Source organism: Lissotriton vulgaris, unplaced genomic scaffold (assembly GCF_964263255.1).
Source record: "Lissotriton vulgaris unplaced genomic scaffold, aLisVul1.2 SCAFFOLD_1492, whole genome shotgun sequence".
Lineage (NCBI taxonomy): Eukaryota > Metazoa > Chordata > Amphibia > Caudata > Salamandridae > Lissotriton > Lissotriton vulgaris.
Window position 1 is genome coordinate 165,599 of NW_028243325.1, and position 21,352 is coordinate 186,950.

A 21,352-nucleotide genomic window follows, 5' to 3' on the forward strand; every position below is an offset into this window, starting at 1 on the left:
CACAGAACAGGCACCCAGTTTAACTCATTCCGCTGACCTCAGAAAGATGAAAGGCAGAGCTCACTCTACCGGGGTTTGAATATGTGATGGCAGGTTGCAGTTGTGTCACCCACTTGTTGTCTACCCTTCAGAGAGCAATACAAGCAGCCAAAGAAACAACAGCACCTACACAAACGGAGTTTAGGGGGCCTGCAAGCATTGTTTTCCATGATATTGTTTATTTTTTATTTAGCTTTCAAAAATACATTTCGTTGCACAGTAAAATATTTCTCAGCAAGGGCATTTTTCTCGTCCGAGCCCGGTTCTCAGTTCATCACTTTTATTTAAAATGGACTCGCAGCAGAGCATTTTATAGCAAAGCACCGAATGAAGCGGTATGCTTCAAGAGAAGCCGCCGTGTTTGTCCTCTCAATTGCTCTAAAATGGTCTCCATCATCCCTGACCTGGACTCTTCTCTGTTTCATCTGCGTCTCTGCAAATTGTTTTGCTAACCATTGGTCGAGCTCCGAGCACTGATAAAAGCGGTTAATATTTACGGGAACTTATAGTCCTGTTTGATAATGAAATACACAAGACTACAAGTCCCAGAATTCAAACCAAACAAGCATTGGCATAGCCAATAAGTCTCGCCTTTGGGACCTTATAAGTTTTTAGCCATGCAACAGCGGATGTTGTTGAACCAAGGATATTGTGCAGCATAACTAAATACTTATAATAAGGTCCCAAAAGCAAGACCTATTGGCTATGCCAATGCTTGTTTAAAGTGTGCTGGGGTGGCTCTAATGGGGCTCCGGAGTGGATGGCCTTCATGTTTGTGGCAGCCGCGTTTGTGGTGATGACGTTCTACATGGTCAAGGTCCATTCTTTGGCTGAGATTGGAAGACTGGCTGCTGATGGGGTCAGGTGGAGGGTTGAAGTTGTCGTATATGGATGTGATCTTGTTCCAAAAGAATTTACAGAGAATGATTAAGGGGCCTTGTAATGGGGGGGATGTTGCTGATGGTGGCTGCGGGCACCATGAATTATCTGCTGATGGTGAAAATTTCTTTCCTACTGTTGTTGGCTTAAATGCGGTTGGCTTGGGGTGTTCATTTGGCATTTCAAGTTGCTTACAATGCTCCATCGCCATCGTGAGTTCTTCTGTGTGCCACTTGATTTGTGTTCGTGATCTTGAATAGTTTTGCTGTGCTTGAGGGGGTCCAGGGTGTTAGTGGTGGTGGTGATCCATTCATTGCAGTTCTTGATGTCTTCCTTTAGACTGCTGTGCTTGAGGGGGTCCAGGGTGTCGGTGCAGGTGGTCATCCATTCATTGCAGTTCTTGATGACTTCCGTTAGGTTGCTGCTGTGCTTGAGGGTGTCCAGGGTGTCAGTGCAGTTGGTGATCCATTCATTGCAGTTCTTGATGTCTTCCTTTAGACTGCTGTGCTTGAGGGGGTCCAGGGTGTCGGTGCAGGTGGTGATCCATTCATTGCAGTTCTTGATGTCTTCCGTTAGGTTGATGCTGTGCGTGTGGGGGTCCAGGGTGTTGGTGCAGGTGGTGATCCATTCATTACAGTTCTTTTTTTTTTTTTTTTTTTAAACAATTTTTATTATTTTTGAGCATTCAGGTACAGCATACCATTACATTCTTCTCTTATCCCACCCTACCCCACATTCTAGTTCCATCCTAAATACATACTCTCTTTCTGTGGTAATCCCTCTTCCTTCTGCTCATCAATCTCAACCCCCTCCCCAACTCCCCTCCCTCCAACCCCCCTGGTGTGTCATCCTGTGACTAATCATGTCGAACGTTGAGTCGTTCTCCTAATACTTCATGAGCAATCCTAACATGTAGTATGCTGGTAAGTATCATCACTATCAGCCTTAGTGACTATCAGACACGTGATCAGCCTTATTCTAGTCTTCCTCCTGGAGAGTGTCGGCTAATCCCTGTACCAGCAGTTCCCAAGCCCTTGCCGTTTCAAAGTTCTTTTCTTTTTTCGTGCGCTGCGCCAGTGCAAACCTCAGTTTTCCATCACTGCTGGCCCATTTCAGCAGTTCTACCTTCCATCGTCTGCTGCAAGGGCCTTCTTTTGCTTTCCAGTGTCTCGTTATCTCCCTTTCAGCTAGGAGCAGCCCTAAGTTCACAAATTTACTCGTCAATTTCGTTTTGGGTGTGTGTGGAAACCAGTGTAATATGCAAGTTGCCATGCCATAGGTTAAGCTCCGTTCTGTGACCTCATTCAATATACTGCCCACTTCCTTCCAATAATCTCCTATCTGTGGACATCCCCACAGCATATGTTCTAATTCCACTCCTACACATCTGGGGCACCTCGCTTCCACCACCCCGAAATACTTTTTGATCTTTCCAGGAGTCAGGTATGCCCTGTGTAATATAAAGAAATGCACTAGTTGGAAACGAGCGTTTTTCATGCCCTTCCATGCTCTACGCACTATGCTGTCCCACGTCGTTTATGGTATTGGCTTTCCAATTCCCTCTTCCCATTTCACTTTCAAACCCTCTAGGGGCGCTAATCCTTCTAGTAACATCCTCGAATACAGACAGACACATTGACCGTCTTGAAGGTCCCCGCCGCCATTACTACGTATTGACATGCCTTCGTCATTTTGGGTTCTTTCGCTCCTTCCCTCCATTGCCGTCTCACTGCATGCGTCACCGCTGCATGTAACAGGAAACCTCCGCTGGGGAGACCGTACCTCTCCTGTAAGATCTCATACGGCAACAGTTCCCCTTCCTCATACAAGTCCCCGATCATCTGTATCCCAGCATCCGCCCAGTCCATCAATGGCGTCCAGTGGCTCCCGTGTGGGAACGCTGTAAGCATCCCCAACGGTATTTCTGGCGCATAAGGGTGTAACACTCCTGCCTTTCATTGACTACGGTTCCAGCACAAACGCAACGTTTTTTCTTCCTGCGTCAGCCCAGCAAGGTCTAACTTTTGCTGTAGTATTATGTAGGACAGCATGTGTCGTGGTATGCCTTTCCCTCTCCGAGCCTCTGGGCCCCTAAACTCCCTCGCGACCTCCTGCGTCAGCACCTGTAGCTGTGCTGCTAGATAATATAACTCAAATTCTGGGAGCGCTAGTCCCCCTTCTGCTTTTGGGCATGTCAAGGTGTTCAAGGCCTCCCTCCTCCGTCCCGTGCCCCAGAGGAATCCTATTATCATAGAGCGCAATAAACGAAAGACCGAATTCGGTATCCAGACCGGCAGTGTCCTGAAATAATACAGCAGTCGCGACAATGCCACCATTTTCAATAAAGCAACACGGCCCATCACAGAGAGGGGCAGCGTTGACCAGAAGGCCACGCTACCCTTCAAGGCCCTCACGCACCTTCCTATATTCCTTCCAGCAAGTCCTCCACTCCATGGTATATATTCACTCCGAGGTATACCAAACACACCGGCTCCCAACGCACCGTCCCTTCCCGCTCCGGTGGGCGCCCACTGTGCTTTACCGGGAACAGGCATGTTTTGGCCCAGTTCACTCTTAGTCCTGACACCTCTCCAAACTCTGACAACAAGGCCGCTGCTCCGTCCAACTCCGCATCAGCGTCCCCTAGAAACATCAGCAGGTCATCGGCGTACAACGAGATGTACTGCTGGTCACCTCTGAAAACGAAGCCTTCATAATTACCGCCCAATCTCGATCTCGCGGCCAGGGGTTCCATCGCTAATGCGAACAACAGCGGGGATAAAGAACATCCCTGCCTCGTGCCTCGTGCTACGTCATATTGTTGTGATACCAGCCCTCCTACTTTCACTCTAGCTACTGCAGTCGTGTATAACACCTTCGTCCACTTCACAAATTCTTCTCTTATCCCGAAACGCCCCAGGGTCGCATTTAGGTATCTCCACTCTAGGCTATCGAACGCCTTTTTTATATCCACTGACAACACCACTGGGTTCACAGTTCCCTGATCTATCTCTCCCATAATCCTTATCAGCTTCCGTATATTATTAGCTGTATTCCTGAATGGGATAAACCCTGCCTGGTCTTCATGGAAAGGTGTAACCTGCATTTACAACGCGCTTTACTACCTGTGCTTCAGTAGGCGCGCAGCACTTTTGACATTTTTAATATTTACCGCTTTTTTGTATTTCTGTTCAAATTTATTTCTTAGCCCCTGCTTTTAACTTTGTTACCGCGCCCACAGTCTTGCACTATAATTGTGCCCTCCACCGCTTGTAGAGCGGAGTTCTTCGTGTTTGCTCGTGTTTGCTACTGCCTACTTGTGGCGCCTGGCCGCCATATTGGGGGTGCTGTTCTTTCAGCACGCCACCTGACTCAGCGCTCTAGTGCTCCGTTTGGAGACCAGGTGAGGCTGTACTTAAAGCTCACTCCACCCGCGCAGCAGTGACGCGCAGCGGTAGCGCCTGACTCGCGCCTGAGTCAAGCCAGAGTCTGCCCGTCTGCGCCCGTCAGCGCTAAGGAAGTGCGGGGTGCGGCAGAATTCTATCATCCTCGCCATGGCCTCTTCTACCATCAGGTGTTGCAGAGTAGACTTACTGGCCATTCGAGAACGGCTCCCCACTTGTTCCCTTCCGCTAGTAGCGCCGCTAAGTGGCCCTTATCGCTGCACTTGCTGTTGCTGACGACTGTCTTCCCCCTCCCGCATCCGTTCCTTAGAAATTTCATCCCGGCAGATTAACGTGTCTGGGGTAAATGCTATTAGTATATATAGCTTAAATGTCAGATCTTTGGTTAAACATCATGCAGAGATCTTTGATATTCTTACTAATGACTCCCCGGATGTGTTTTTCATGACCGAGACCTGGCTACAGGATGCAGACACCGCGATATTAAACCCCGCTTTCCCCCCTGATTATACCGTGGCTACTCTTAACCGCGGCTCGAGAGGGGGTGGAATTGCCATGGCAGTGAAACGCCGCTTCCCCTGCGAATGGAAAGAACTAAAATTTCCGGGATGCGAAAGCGCTCGTTTCAGAATCTCCCTCTCTCATTGCTACAGCCTTACTCGTCTTTTAATATATCGGCCTCCGGGCTGCGATGCCGCCTTTAGGGCCGCTCTCCCAGACGTCATTAGCTCAGAGGCTCTTGGCTGTGCTAATTTTAATGTGTTAGGCGTCCTCAACCTGCACTTTGACTGCACATCTCAACCCTCTATCCGGAGCTGCCTAGCCGACTTAGAAGCCCTGCAGCTCTCACAGAGAGTGTCTTCTCCCACCCATCTGGGTGGGTGTGGAAGGGGGATGCCACTCACCTCTACCGGGCGACACCCGAGTAGGGATACCACGACCTCTAACCCTCCTGCGTCTCTGACGACCAGGAGTCCTTCTCTTTTTTTCCCCCTACAGGAACCCGACCAGAGGACCGGACAAAGACCCTACCCGGAAGCGGAGAATCTCGAACACCAAGAACCCGGAAGCACCGAACCGGAAGCCGCCTACCGGGAAACCGGAAGTCCCAACCCCTACCCCGGACCTGGAACTATAAAAGCCGACGACGAAGAGAGGAGAGCGTTCCAGATAGCCGACTCGTGGCAGGAGACAGCGCGCAGCGAACCATTGAAGGAGAGCGGAAGGAGTGAGAGGATCGAAGACGGAGAGTTGGAGGACGTCTGGACCGAGGAGTGGTGGAGTCCTCTGGAGGTGGCTGGAGAGCGGCCGTAACTCGCTGGAGAGTTACGGCGGGGCACGTGAGTACCTTGTTACCGTCTCCGTGTCCCCTTGTGAATAACTGTAAATACGTGTATAGAGATAGACCGCACTGATAGCACACCTTTGCACTGTATATAAAATATATTAGAGACACTGCACCTATAACTTGTACCATAGTCCCTACACCCCAACCCGTCACGAGAGCACCTCTCTTCTACCCTCCCCACACCTCTTTGTCCTCCCCCGTCTACCACCCTGTCCGTTCCCCTCCTCACGGTCATCTCTGTTCCCTCACGACCCTGGTGTTGGTACGGGTACTTTAAGAGTCCGTGCTGAAAAGGACTAAACCCCTGCTTCTCTGTTTTCCCTCCGAGGTCATCCCAACGCCCGGAAGACGTGAAGACCTCCGGAAGATCCTTCAGCCGGTATACACCTGGGAACCGACGACAGCTTCACACCCTGAACTCTGTACATACTCCGGTTTTGTCATTCAGAACAATAAAAACAGCTACCATAGCCAAGTATATACGGCCTCCACGCCTGTTATTCCGGTCCGCAGCACCCCACAGTCCACAGTGGGCATATACTGGACCCTTTTTTCACCAACTTAGAGGACATAACTATATGTCCACCTATCCAGCTGATATAGACGGACCATATGCTGGTGAAGGCAGCTATTCCCTTGTCTGATCCTCTCTTCGTGACACAGAACAAAACCACTTTCACACGCCAGTGGAATAAATTAAAGTTAGAAGACTTCTATCTTCTACTAGAAAATACACCCCTGCCTTCCTTCTCGGATGTTGATTGTGGGTATGATTCATTCTGCAACTGGATTGCCATGGCCCTGGACTCTCTAATTCCTCTGGTACGATCCAACTGCCGGACTAAAGTTCATAGCCCGTGGTATGATGAGACCTTAGGGTCTCTCAAGAGAGACTGCAGGCAAGCAGAAAGGCGATGGAGGAAAGCTTATGACCCCGCGCTTAAAACCTGCTATCTCACGCTAACTAAGGCATACCATAGAGCGGTCTGTCGAGCACGTGCCGCATATTATGCGCAGGAGTTTCGGAACAGCCCTAACCCCTCTAAACTAATTTTTAAGGTCCTAAAAGACCTTATGACTAAGAGGTCCTCTGCAGCGGAAATTTGCACAGACTCCCACTGCGAAAGTCTGGCCTCTTTCTTTATCCAAAAGGTGCAAGCAATCTATCGCACCTTTCCAACTATCATGCACTATTCGGACTCAGTGGGTTGTCCGATGGGCGATGATGTGATTCTGGACATGCTGGCCCCCCTTTCTGAGGAGGGGTTTGATTTATTGAGCCAAAAAATCAAATCTGGCTCCCCCGCAGACCCTCTTAAACCGGCCCAGTTTAAGAACATGCAGGCAACATGTCGCTCATCCATGCTAGCTCTCATCAACCTGTCACTGGCTTCAGGGACTGTGCCTACCAAGTGGAAGCAAGCGGTAGTAACACCTATTTTAAAAAAGCCTACCCTAGATCCGATAAAACCTGAGAACTATCGCCCCATCTCACTGCTGTCGTGGGCTGCCAAAGTCACCGAAGCCCACATGAATGGAATCCTGGCTGACCATTTCGCCAAAGCTAACATCTTGGATCCCACTCAAAACGGATTTCGCGCAGGCCACAGCACGGAGACTGCCTTGTTGTTTATGGTCGAACATCTGCGCTCCGTGCTGGATACCGGACGAACAGCGGCACTCCTGTTATTAGATCTGAGTGCCGCGTTCGACACGGTGTCCCACGAGATCCTGTTGCGGCGGTTAGAGGAAGCAGGCGTTAGGGGATCGGCTTTGTGTTGGTTCCGTTCCTTCCTCTCCAACAGATCTTTCCAGGTCGCGATCCCACCCGGTAAATCTACCTCTCACCCGCTCACTCTGGGGGTCCCACAGGGATCATCTTTGAGCCCCACTTTATTTAATCTATATGTTAGACCGCTGGCTGCGGCAGTCAAACGCTGGGGCCTGACAATGGTTTCCTATGCGGATGACACGCAGCTGGCGGTCACACTAAGTGGGGACTCAGCTGTGGAGGCCCTCAACTTCTGTGAGGGGCTTCGTGCGGTGGCCAATTGGATGAATCAGAACTGTCTCCAATTGAACACTAAGAAGACAGAGGTCATGGTGGTCGGAAAGCAACCTGGATGGTGGAATGACAACTGGTGGCCACCCGAGTTAGGAATGATCCCTTCTCCTGTGATGGAGATAAAAAATCTCGGGGTCTGGCTGGACCCCACCCTCAGTTTCACCTGCCATACTAAGAGGGTGGCTGCCTCCTGTTTTGGCATTATCAGGGGCATCAGACCTGTGCTTAAATTCTTCGATGCCCCTATTAGACAGCTAGTGGTCCAGGCCTCTGTACTATCTAGGATAGACTATGCCAGTGCTCTGCTAGCAGGTACGAACCAGGCGGAACTCATGCGGCTGCAGCGAGTGCAGAACGCCGCAGCAAGAGCGGTATTAGGACTGCCTAGACGATGTTCAGTCTCAAGAGCATTGCAGGCGCTCCATTGGCTACCTGTTGCTCGGAGGATCGAGTTTAAGGTGCTTTGCCTGGCTTTTAAAATTTTTAAAGGCACGGCCCCCCCTATACTGATGACTCTACTGAACCCTTATGTCCCTTCTCGATCCCTGAGATCGATGGGTCAGAATCTGTCTGTTGTTCCACGCTTCTTGCTGAGTAGAATTGGCGGCCGCTCTTTCCGAGTAGTAGCCGCAAAATTGTGGAACTCTCTTCCTATTGAAATTCGAGCCTTGGAAGACTTATTCCAGTTCAGACGTGTCATTAAAACTTTTCTTTTTAATAAAAGTCTCTGATTCTGCTGCATTTTGTGATGTTGTGTATACCTCCCTTGGCGCCAGGACGCCCCTTTGCTGGGGCAGCTGTGCGCGGTACAAAAACAGTTAACATAACATAACATAACATGTACTAGTGCCGTCATATGCTGCATCAGGCACGTCACCAGTATTCTACTGAAGACCTTATAATCTGTGGTCAGCATTGATAACGGTCTGTAAGCCGTAATATCTGTGCCATCCTTTCCTGGTTTCAACAGCGGGATAACTAGCGCCTCCCTCCTGGTATTGGGGAGATAGCTCAGCTCTCCCGCTTCATTGTAAATCTCCAGCAGTCGGGGGGGCCAGTAGATCAATAAATTGTAGATAAAATTCTATTGGTAACCCACCTACTCCTGGAGTCTTATTCCGAGCCATATGCTTAATAGCGCTTCGTATCTCCTCTAATGTGATTTCCTTGCCCAAGCATTTTGCCTCCTCAGCTTCCAACTGTCGTAGGGGAACAGCATCCAGAAGGGCTTCTATTTCTGATTCCGGTGCTGTCAGGTTACTTCCATACAGTTTTTCATAATAAACTAGGAACCTGTGTAGAATTTCCCGTTGCGTATATACCGTGTCCCCTCCCTGATCTGTTAAGGCCAAAATCGGGGAACCCCGTTCTGACGGGTTGGCTAGCCATGCCTGCAACGTTCCTGCTTTATCCCCTTCAACATACATTCGTGCTGCGTACTCCTTATAATCATAGCTCCTTAAACTTTCCACCTCCACTTCTACTGCTTCCCTGGCCGTCAACAGCTCTGCCTGCCTATCTGGATGGCCTGGGCGGGCCAACTCAACCGTCCTCAGCTTGTCCTCAGCCTTTTCCACATCTTGCAACAAAATCTTCCTGACCCCCACGTGTTTGCTGATACAGACCCCCCTTATCACTACTTTAAATGCATCCCACTCGACCGCCCTCATGGTGGCTGTGCTCTCGTTTTCGGTGAAATAGTGTGTAATTTCCTCCTCAACTGCGCTGCGAAAAGCCGTATCCTCAAACATGTCGGCCGTAGCCTCCATGTCGGAATAGCCGATCGCGTCGACATCCAACGCAAGTCAAATAGCAGTGGGTTATGGTCCAAAAGTGTTTGTGTAAGGTATTCTGTGTAAGTTACAGATGGAGCCATCTGCGGTGAACACAATACTGCATCTAATCTAACATGTAATTCATGTACTGCTGAAAAGTAAGAATAGTCTTTTTCCTGAGGATGCTGCGTGCGCCCTATATCTATGAGTCCCCATCTAGTCTGCCAATCCAGCCTACCCCTTGCCGTTCTACGCACCGGGGTGTCTAGTAAAGGCGAGTGTGATCTATCCAAGGACACATCCACAATGGAGTAAAAGTCCCCCCCCTATTATCTTTGGTCCTGCAAGATAATGCGCTAGTGTGCTCGATAACTTCTCAAAAAAGGTACCCTGTTCAGTGTTTGTAAATGTAAATGTAAATGTAGGTATACTTATATAGCGCGACCTGTCACCACAAAGGGCATCCTGGCGCTTGCCTAGGGAACCCGTCCTGGTATTCCCCTGTGAGAGGCCCCGGCAGGGTATCCACAAGGTGAAAGCCAGGCAGCGAGGGGCCGTTGTGGAGATTAAGCAAGCTATTGCCCAGAGTCGCAGAGCGTGAACCCATGAGTCGAGAAGGCACCGGAGCGAGAATTATCGAGACCGTGGAATTTTTAGCCCAAGACCCGCCGAGGCGGGGAATTGAACCCTGGTCCAGGGCCGATCTCAGCTTCCGGGTCTGCCGCCTCTAACCCCTGAGCCACACTTCTCCACAGTGTTTAGAGCATAAGTACTGCATAACGCAACTTCCTGCCCCTTCAGTCTCCCTTCCACCGCTACAAATCTGCCCTCAGGGTCGATAATATGTTTTGGGACTTGAAACAGAACCCCCGCCCTTATCCATATCAAAACTCATCTCGCAAATGCTGAACATGCCGTACTAAACACCTGCCCTCTCCATCTACGTTGTAAAGCCAGTCCCTCCTCCTTTGTAAGGTGTGTTTCCTGGAGCAGTGCTATATGTATACCTCTCCTGACCAAATAGGCATGTATCTTGTGTCTCCTAGTCATCGTGTGCAATCCCCTCGCATTCCAGGTAAGACATTGTAAATCAGGCTTTGTCCCCATTACTGCTCAGTACCACCTGCATTATCTCATTGCTTGTATCCGACACACCAGAGTCCCCCCCCCTTGAACTACCCATCCTCAACTATCCCTGCCCCTCCCCCTCCCAAGAACAGGACCTAGAACAGCATTGCTAGCCCCCATCCAAACCCGTGTAACAACTCAGTCGTCACTTAAACCACCAGTCGCCACTGATGGTGCGCCGCAAGGGCAACAGAGGGTGCTTGGTGCCAAACTGCGGTCTTGTAGTGTCCTGCTTCTAATCTCGTCAGAAACCCCCTCCTGAAACACTTGCTTCCCTTTCCCCATCACCCCCTCCAGATGTTATATCACCCTTCAGGACGCTTTGTACTCGTTGGCCCCCTTGTGCCTGTATCGCATCTAGCCTCACGGACCGCAGTGACCCCTATTTGATAAGGTCCTTATTGATCCAACATTTCCACCCATTCAACACTCCGCTCCCCACATCTCCAAGCCATTCAGTCAATGTCTAGTGCTACTCATCCAGAAGCTAGTCTGCTGTTCCCGGAGTGACCCTCTGCGCCTGTACACTATCAGCACCTGACGAGTTAGTGTCCGAATGTTCAACATCTTTCTCAGCGTCCGTGTCCTTCTGTGAGTTTCCTAGTAGTTCGCTGGAGATTGCCGTCACCGCTTTCAGGACCACCTGCCGTTCCACCTCCGTTTGTGACTGTGTTGGTTTCTGTAGTCCACGCCGTCGACGTCGTATCCTTTGCGATTTGCGAAGGTGTTGGCTTTCCCCAAGATCCACTGTCCGATGTTCAAGGCCATCCTTGCACGCTCTATAGGACTCTAACCAGTCCCATGCTTCCTCAGGTGTTTCAAATAAGTGAGTCCTGCCATTGAGCACTATCCTCAGTTTAGCTGGAAATAACAGTGAATACTGTAGACCTTCCGTCCTCAGTTCTTTTTTGATCGACTGAAAGGACGCCCTGCGTCGTTGGATCTCATAGGTGTAGTCTGGAAACAGGGTCACTTTGCTGTTGCCTACATGAAAGGGGCCATCTGCTCGGGCCTTCTGGAGCAACAGATCCCCGTCTTTGAAGTGTAGCAGCCGTGCTATCACCGGTGTGGGCGGCCTGTCTTGTAGTGGCGGTTTCGCCGGAACCCTGTGCGCCCTTTCTAGGGTGTAATAATTCAACAGACCTTCCGGAGCTACCACCGTCTTAATCCAGTTCTCCTAGTAGCCTATCATATCTGACCCTTCTGCTTTTTCCGGCAGACCTACTACGCGTATTTTGTTCCTTCTATTCCTGCTTTCCGCATCTTCAGATCACCTTTCCAACACTCTGATGCGCTCCATCACGTTGTCTACAGTTGCTTTTAGCGCTTTTTGTGTGGGTGCCACCTCCTGAATCGTCTTCTCCACTGCCTCCACCCTGTCCTTTAATTTGGAATGGTCTGCTTTCAATAGCCCCAGGTCTGTCGCCACTTGAGCTATATCTTGTTGTAAGGCTGCTCGGGTGTCTGATATGGCCGCCAGTATCTTATCCAACTGTGATTGAATTCCGGACTCCTGATTCGTTTCCGGCAATTCCTGTTCATTTTGTGACTGGTGCTCGGCATCAGAGTGTTGCTGCGATTCCTCCTTTTTCGCTCTCGGTTTACCCATATTTGTTTCAGCATCCAGGGACACAGTGCCAGATATCACACCTCGGGCCTCCCAGGCCTATTTCGAGACGACCTTCGATGTGGTGCAGATGGCCCTCCCTAGTCCTTAAAGTATTCCACAATCACCGTCTCCCCTTTGTCTCTGTGTTCCTGCTCCACTCTTGCGTGCCTGCAGTGTGTTGGAGACCTATCCTCCTCGTCCTCCATGTTTCGTTCAGCTCAGTGTGCACTTCGCCATTTGCCTCCGATCTCCTCCCCCGTTTTCGGGAGGGTTCACTTCGGTGCCTCTCACTCCCAGTCACCCGAGCAGGCCCGCCGTTTGTCACACAGCGCGCTTTCCTTTTCCGTGACCGTTCGACGTCGTGTTGGTCCCCCTCGGCTCCGACCTTCAACGGCTATCACCTTCCCGGCTTCCGTCTCGGCCGACCTCCTCACCCGAGTGACGCCATTTTCTTCGGCGCTTCAGGCTCCGACGTCTCCTTTCTTTTTGATCCGAAAACCCTTATGTAGCCACGACTCCGCTCAGAGCGGTGACCCAGCTCGGTCCCTGCATCCGTTCTCACCGTCTGGAGGGGTTTTGGGTTCGATTCCATCTATTTTTGTCAGGATTTTGACGGGGTTTTCAGCGGAGCTCAACGCTCACGCAACCATCCGCAACGGCCTCCAAGCCACGCCCCTCTTCATTGCAGTTCTTGATGTCTTCCGATCGGTTGCTGCCGTGCTTGAGGGGGTCCAGGGTGTCGGTGCAGGTGGTGATCCATTCATTGCAGTTCTTGGTGTCTTCCGTTAGCTTGCTGCTGTGCTTGAGGGAGTCCAGGGTGTCGGTGCAGGTGGTGATTTATTCCTTGCAGTTCTTGACGTCTTCCGTTAGGTTGATGCTGTGCGTAAGGGGGTCCAGGGTGTCGGTGCAGGTGGTGATCCATTCATTGCAGTTCTTGATGTCTTCTGATCGGTTGCTGATGTGCGTGAGGGGGTCCAGGGTGTCTTTGCAGGTGGTGATCGATTCATTGAAGTTCTTGATGTCTTCCGTTAGGTTGCTGCTGTGCTTGAGGGGGTCCAGGGTGTCGGTGCAGGTGGTGATTCTTTCATTGCAGTTCTTGATGTCTTCCGTTAGGTTGCTGTTGTGCTTGAGGGGGTCCAGTTTCTCGGTGCAGGTGGTGATTCTTTCATTGCAGTTCTTGATGCCTTCCGTTAGGTTGCTGCTGTGCTCAGGGGTCCAGGGTGTCGGTGCAAGTGGTGATCCATTCATTGCAGTTCTTGACATCTTCCGTTAGGTTGCTGCTGTGCTTGAGGGATCCATGGTGTTGGTGCAGGTGGTGATCCAATCATTGCAGCTCTTGACCTCTTCCGTTGGGCTGCTGTGCGTGAGTGGGTCCAGGGTGTCGGTGCAGGTGGTGATCCATTCATTGCAGTTCTTGATGTCTTCCGTTAGGTTGATGCTGTGCGTGAGGGGGTCCAGGGTGTCGGTGCAGGTGGTGATCCATTCATTGCAGTTCTTGATGTCTTCCGTTGGGTTGATGCTGTGCGTGAGGGGGTCCAGGGTGTCGGTGCAGGTAGTGATCTATTTATTGCAGTTCTTGCTGTCTTCCGTTAGGTTTCTGTTGTGCTTGAGGGGGTCCAGGTTGTCTGTGCAGGTAGTGATCTATTCCTTGCAGTTCTTGATGTCGTCTGTTAGGTTGATACTGTGCGTGAGGGGGTCCAGGGTGTCGGTGCAGGTGGTGATCCATTCATTGCCGTTCTTGACGTCTTCCGTTAAGTTGCTGCTATGCGTGAGGGGATCCAGGGTGTCTGTGCAGGTAGTGATCTATTCATTGTAGTTCTTGATGTCTTCCGTTAGGTTGATGCTTGCATGAGGGGGTCCAGGGTGTCGGTGCAGGTGGTGATCCATTCATTGCAGTTCTTGATGTCTTCCGTTAGGTTGATGCTGTGCGTGAGGGGGTCCAGGGTGTCGGTGCAGGTGGTGATCCATTCATTGCAGTTCTTGATGTCTTCCGTTAGGTTGATGCTGTGTGTGAGGGGGTCCAGGGTGTCGGTACAGGTGGTGATCTACTCATTGCAGTTCTTGTTCTTGATGTCTTCCGTTAGGTTGATGCTGTGCGTGAGGGGGTCCAGGGTGTCGGTGCAGGTGGTGATCCATTCATTGCAGTTCTTGATATCTTCCTATCGGTTGCAGCAGTGCGTGAGGGGTCCAGGGTGCCGGTGCAGGTGGTGATCCATTCATTGCAGTTCTTGCTGTCTTCCTTTAGGTTGCTGTTGTGCTTGAGGGGGTCTATAGTGTCGGTGCAGGTGGTGATCCATTCATTGCAGTTCTGGATGTCTTCCGTTAGGTTGATGCTGTGCGTGAGGGGGTCTATAGTGTCGGTGCAGGTGGTGATCCATTCATTGCAGTTCTTGATGTCTTCCTTTAGACTGCTGTGCTTGAGGGGTCCAGGGTGTCGGTGCAGGTGGTGATCCATTCATTGCAGTTCTTGATGTCTTCATTTAGACTGTTGTGCGTGAAGGGATCCATGGTGTCGGTGCAGGTGGTGATCCATTCATTGCAGTTCTTGACATCTTCCTTTAGGTTGCTGCTGTGCTTGAGGGGATCCATGGTGTCGGTGCAGGTGGTGATCCATTCATTGCAGTTCTTGATGTCTTCCTTTAGACTGCTGTGCTTGAGGGGTCCAGGGTGTTGGTGCAGGTATTGATCCATTCATTGCAGTTCTTGCTGTCTTCCGTCAGTTTCTGTTGTGATTGAGGGGGTCCAGGGTGTGGGTGCGGGTGGTGATCCATTCATTGAAGTTCTTGATGCCTTCGGTTAGGTTGATGCTGTGCTTGAGGGGATCCATGGAGTCGGTGCAGGTAGTGATCCATTCATTGCAGTTCTTGACGTCTTCCGTTAGGCTGTTGTGCGTGAGTGGTCTAGGGTGTTGTTGCAGGTAGTGATCTATTTATTGCAGTTCTTGATGTCTTCCGTTAGGTTGCGTCTGTGCTTGAGGGGGCCTAGGGTGTGGGTGCAGGTGGTGATCCATTCATTGAAGTTCTTGATGCCTTCCGTTAGTTTGCTGCTATGCATGAGGGGGTCCAGGGTGTCGGTGCAGGTGGTGATCCATTCATTGTAGTTCTTGATGTCTTCCGTTAGGTTGATGCTTGCATGAGGGGGTCCAGGGTGTCGGTGCAGGTGGTGATCCATTCATTGCAGTTCTTGATGTCTTCCGTTAGGTTGATGCTGTGCGTGAGGGGGTCCAGGGTGTCGGTGCAGGTGGTGATCCATTCATTGCAGTTCTTGATGTCTTCCGTTAGGTTGATGCTGTGTGTGAGGGGGTCCAGGGTGTCGGTACAGGTGGTGATCTACTCATTGCAGTTCTTGTTCTTGATGTCTTCCGTTAGGTTGATGCTGTGCGTGAGGGGGTCCAGGGTGTCGGTGCAGGTGGTGATCCATTCATTGCAGTTCTTGATATCTTCCTATCGGTTGCAGCAGTGCGTGAGGGGTCCAGGGTGCCGGTGCAGGTGGTGATCCATTCATTGCAGTTCTTGCTGTCTTCCTTTAGGTTGCTGTTGTGCTTGAGGGGGTCTATAGTGTCGGTGCAGGTGGTGATCCATTCATTGCAGTTCTGGATGTCTTCCGTTAGGTTGATGCTGTGCGTGAGGGGGTCTATAGTGTTGGTGCAGGTGGTGATCCATTCATTGCAGTTCTTGATGTCTTCCTTTAGACTGCTGTGCTTGAAGGGTCCAGGGTGTCGGTGCAGGTGGTGATCCATTCATTGCAGTTCTTGATGTCTTCATTTAGACTGTTGTGCGTGAAGGGATCCATGGTGTCGGTGCAGGTGGTGATCCATTCATTGCAGTTCTTGACATCTTCCTTTAGGTTGCTGCTGTGCTTGAGGGGATCCATGGTGTCGGTGCAGGTGGTGATCCATTCATTGCAGTTCTTGATGTCTTCCTTTAGACTGCTGTGCTTGAGGGGTCCAGGGTGTTGGTGCAGGTATTGATCCATTCATTGCAGTTCTTGCTGTCTTCCGTCAGTTTCTGTTGTGATTGAGGGGGTCCAGGGTGTGGGTGCGGGTGGTGATCCATTCATTGAAGTTCTTGATGCCTTCGGTTAGGTTGATGCTGTGCTTGAGGGGATCCATGGAGTCGGTGCAGGTAGTGATCCATTCATTGCAGTTCTTGACGTCTTCCGTTAGGCTGTTGTGCGTGAGTGGTCTAGGGTGTTGTTGCAGGTAGTGATCTATTTATTGCAGTTCTTGATGTCTTCCGTTAGGTTGCGTCTGTGCTTGAGGGGGCCTAGGGTGTGGGTGCAGGTGGTGATCCATTCATTGAAGTTCTTGATGCCTTCCGTTAGTTTGCTGCTATGCTTGAGGGGGTCCAGGGTGTTGGTGCAGGTGGTGATCTATTCATTGCAGTTCTCGGTGTCTTCCGTTAGCTTGCTTCTGTGCTTGAGGGGGTCCAGGGTGTCCGTGCAAGTGGTGATCCATTCATTGCAGTTCTTGATGTCTTCCGTTAGGTTGATGCTGTGTGTGAGGGGGTCCAGGGTGTCGGTGCAGGTGGTGATCCATTCATTGCCGTTCTTGACGTCTTCCGTTAATTTGCTGCTATGCGTGAGGGAATCCAGGGTGTCTGTGCAGTTAGTGATCTATTTATTGCAGTTCTTGATGTCTTCCGTTAGGTTGATGCTGTGCGTGAGGGGGTCCAGGGTGTCGGTGCAGGTGGTGATCCATTCATTGCAGTTCTTGCTGTCTTCTGTTACGTTGCTGTTGTGCTTGAGGGGGTCTATAGTGTCGGTGCAGGTGGTGATCCATTCATTGCAGTTCTGGATGTCTTCCGTTAGGTTGATGCTGTGTGTGAGGGGTACCAGGGTGTTGGTGCAGGTGGTGATCCATTCATTGCAGTTCTTGCTGTCTTCTGTTACGTTGCTGTTGTGCTTGAGGGGGTCTATAGTGTCGGTGCAGGTGGTGATCCATTCATTGCAGTTCTGGATGTCTTCCGTTAGGTTGATGCTGTGTGTGAGGGGTACCAGGGTGTTGGTGCAGGTGGTGATCCATTCATTGCAGTTCTTGCTGTCTTCTGTTACGTTGCTGTTGTGCTTGAGGGGGTCTATAGTGTCGGTGCAGGTGGTGATCCATTCATTGCAGTTCTGGATGTCTTCCGTTAGGTTGCTGCTGTGCTTGAGGGGATCCATGGTGTTGGTGCAGGTGGTGATCCATTCATTGCAGTTCTTGACGTCTTCCTTTAGGCTGCTGTGCGTGAGTGGGTCCAGGGTGTTGGTGCAGGTATTGATCCATTCATTGCAGTTCTTGCTGTCTTCCGTCAGTTTCTGTTGTGCTTGAGGGGGTCCAGGGTGTCAGTGCAGGTGGTGATCCATTCATTGAAGTTTTTGATGCCTTCGGTTAGGTTGATGCTGTGCTTGAGGGGATCCATGGAGTCGGTGCAGGTGGTGATCCATTCATTGCAGTTCTTGACGTCTTCCGTTAGGCTGTTGTGCGTGAGTGGTCCAGGGTGTTGTTGCAGGTAGTGATCTATTTATTGCAGTTCTTGATGTCTTCCGTTAGGTTGCTGCTGTGCTTGAGAGGGCCTAGGGTGTGGGTGCAGGTGGTGATCCATTCATTGAAGTTCTTGATGCCTTCTGTTAGTTTGCTGCTATGCTTGAGGGGGTCCAGGGTGTTGGTGCAGGTGGTGATCTATTCATTGCAGTTCTTGATGTCGTCTGTTAGATTGATGCTGTACGTGAGGGGGTCCAGGGTGTCAATGCAGGTGGTGATCCATTCATTGCAGTTCTTGATGTCTTCTGTTAGGTTGATGCTGTGTGTGAGGGGGTCCAGGGTGTCGGTGCAGGTGGTGATCCATTCATTGCCGTTCTTGATGTCTTCCGTTAAGTTGCTGCTATGCGTGAGGGGATCCAGGGTGTCGGTGCAGGTAGTGATCTATTTATTGCAGTTCTTGATGTCTTCCTTTAGACTGCTGTGCTTGAGGGGTCCAGGGTGTCAGTGCAGGTGGTTATCCATTCATTGTAGTTCTTGATGTCTTCCGTTAGGTTGATGCTTGCATGAGGGGGTCCAGGGTGTCGGTGCAGGTGGTGATCCATTCATTGCAGTTCTTGATGTCTTCCGTTAGGTTGATGCTATGCGTGAGGGGGTCCAGGGTGTCGGTGCAGGTGGTGATCCATTCATTGCAGTTCTTGATGTCTTCCGTTAGGTTGATGCTGTGTGTGAGGGGGTCCAGGGTGTCGGTACAGGTGGTGATCCACTCATTGCAGTTCTTGATGTCTTCCTTTAGACTGCTATGCTTGAGGGGTCCGGGGTGTCGGTGCAGGTAATGATCTATTTATTGCAGTTCTTGATGTCTTCTGTTAGGTTGATGCTGTGCGTGAGGGGGTCCAGGGTGTCGGTGCAGGTGGTGATTCATTCATTGCAGTTCTTGATATCTTCCGTTAGGTTGCTGCTGTGCTTGAGGGATCCATGGTGTTGGTGCAGGTGGTGATCCAATCATTGCAGTTCTTGACCTCTTCCGTTGGGCTGCTGTGCGTGAGTGGGTCCAGGGTGTCGGTGCAGGTGGTGATCCATTCATTGCAGTTCTTGATGTCTTCCGTTAGGTTGATGCTGTGCGTGAGGGGGTCCAGGGTGTCGGTGCAGGTGGTGATCCATTCATTGCAGTTCTTGATGTCTTCCGTTGGGTTGATGCTGTGCGTGAGGGGGTCCAGGGTGTCGGTGCAGGTAGTGATCTATTTATTGCAGTTCTTGCTGTCTTCCGTTAGGTTGCTGCTGTGCTCAGGGGTCCAGGGTGTCGGTGCAAGTGGTGATCCATTCATTGCAGTTCTTGACATCTTCCGTTAGGTTGCTGCTGTGCTTGAGGGATCCATGGTGTTGGTGCAGGTGGTGATCCAATCATTGCAGTTCTTGACCTCTTCCGTTGGGCTGCTGTGCGTGAGTGGGTCCAGGGTGTCGGTGCAGGTGGTGATCCATTCATTGCAGTTCTTGCTGTCTTCCGTTAGGTTTCTGTTGTGCTTGAGGGGGTCCAGGTTGTCGGTGCAGGTGGTGATCCATTCATTGCAGTTCTTGATGTCTTCCGTTAAGTTGCTGCTATGCGTGAGGGGATCCAGGGTGTCTGTGCAGGTAGTGATCTATTCCTTGCAGTTCTTGATGTCGTCTGTTAGGTTGATACTGTGCGTGAGGGGGTCCAGGGTGTCGGTGCAGGTGGTGATCCATTCATTGCCGTTCTTGACGTCTTCCGTTAAGTTGCTGCTATGCGTGAGGGGATCCAGCGTGTCTGTGCAGGTAGTGATCTATTCATTGTAGTTCTTGATGTCTTCCGTTAGGTTGATACTTGCATGAGGGGGTCCAGGGTGTCGGTGCAGGTGGTGATCCATTCATTGCAGTTCTTGATGTCTTCCGTTGGGTTGATGCTGTGCGTGAGGGGGTCCAAGGTGTCGGTGCAGGTAGTGATCTATTTATTGCAGTTCTTGCTGTCTTCCGTTAGGTTTCTGTTGTGCTTGAGGGGGTCCAGGTTGTCTGTGCAGGTAGTGATCTATTCCTTGCAGTTCTTGATGTCGTCTGTTAGGTTGATACTGTGCGTGAGGGGGTCCAGGGTGTCGGTGCAGGTGGTGATCCATTCATTGCCGTTCTTGACGTCTTCCGTTAAGTTGCTGCTATGCGTGAGGGGATCCAGGGTGTCTGTGCAGGTAGTGATCTATTCATTGTAGTTCTTGATGTCTTCCGTTAGGTTGATGCTTGCATGAGGGGGTCCAGGGTGTCGGTGCAGGTGGTGATCCATTCATTGTAGTTCTTGATGTCTTCCGTTAGGTTGATGCTTGCATGAGGGGGTCCAGGGTGTCGGTGCAGGTGGTGATCCATTCATTGCAGTTCTTGATGTCTTCCGTTAGGTTGATGCTGTGTGTGAGGGGGTCCAGGGTGTCGGTACAGGTGGTGATCTACTCATTGCAGTTCTTGTTCTTGATGTCTTCCGTTAGGTTGATGCTGTGCGTGAGGGGGTCCAGGGTGTCGGTGCAGGTGGTGATCCATTCATTGCAGTTCTTGACATCTTCCTTTAGGTTGCTGCTGTGCTTGAGGGGATCCATGGTGTCGGTGCAGGTGGTGATCCATTCATTGCAGTTCTTGATGTCTTCCTTTAGACTGCTGTGCTTGAGGGGTCTAGGGTGTTGTTGCAGGTAGTGATCTATTTATTGCAGTTCTTGATGTCTTCCGTTAGGTTGCGTCTGTGCTTGAGGGGGCCTAGGGTGTGGGTGCAGGTGGTGATCCATTCATTGAAGTTCTTGATGCCTTCCGTTAGTTTGCTGCTATGCTTGAGGGGGTCCAGGGTGTTGGTGCAGGTGGTGATCTATTCATTGCAGTTCTCGGTGTCTTCCGTTAGCTTGCTTCTGTGCTTGAGGGGGTCCAGGGTGTCCGTGCAGGTGGTGATCCATTCATTGCAGTTCTTGATGTCTTCCGTTAGGTTGATGCTGTGTGTGAGGGGGTCCAGGGTGTCGGTGCAGGTGGTGATCCATTCATTGCCGTTCTTGACGTCTTCCGTTAATTTGCTGCTATGCGTGAGGGAATCCAGGGTGTCTGTGCAGTTAGTGATCTATTATTGCAGTTCTTGATGTCTTCCGTTAGGTTGATGCTGTGCGTGAGGGGGTCCAGGGTGTCGGTGCAGGTGGTGATCCATTCATTGCAGTTCTTGCTGTCTTCTGTTACGTTGCTGTTGTGCTTGAGGGGGTCTATAGTGTCGGTGCAGGTGGTGATCCATTCATTGCAGTTCTGGATGTCTTCCGTTAGGTTGATGCTGTGTGTGAGGGGTACCAGGGTGTTGGTGCAGGTGGTGATCCATTCATTGCAGTTCTTGCTGTCTTCTGTTATGTTGCTGTTGTGCTTGAGGGGGTCTATAGTGTCGGTGCAGGTGGTGATCCATTCATTGCAGTTCTGGATGTCTTCCGTTAGGTTGCTGCTGTGCTTGAGGGGATCCATGGTGTTGGTGCAGGTGGTGATCCATTCATTGCAGTTCTTGACGTCTTCCTTTAGGCTGCTGTGCGTGAGTGGGTCCAGGGTGTTGGTGCAGGTATTGATCCATTCATTGCAGTTCTTGCTGTCTTCCGTCAGTTTCTGTTGTGCTTGAGGGGGTCCAGGGTGTCAGT

General features: G+C 50.8%; 1 protein-coding gene across 4 annotated transcripts in view; it reads left to right on the forward strand.

Moving 5' to 3' along the window:
- Window positions 1-21,352, forward strand: part of LOC147668416 (uncharacterized) — a 124,116-nt gene that overhangs the window by 28,485 nt on the left and 74,279 nt on the right. The gene's annotated exons all lie outside the window — the stretch shown is intronic.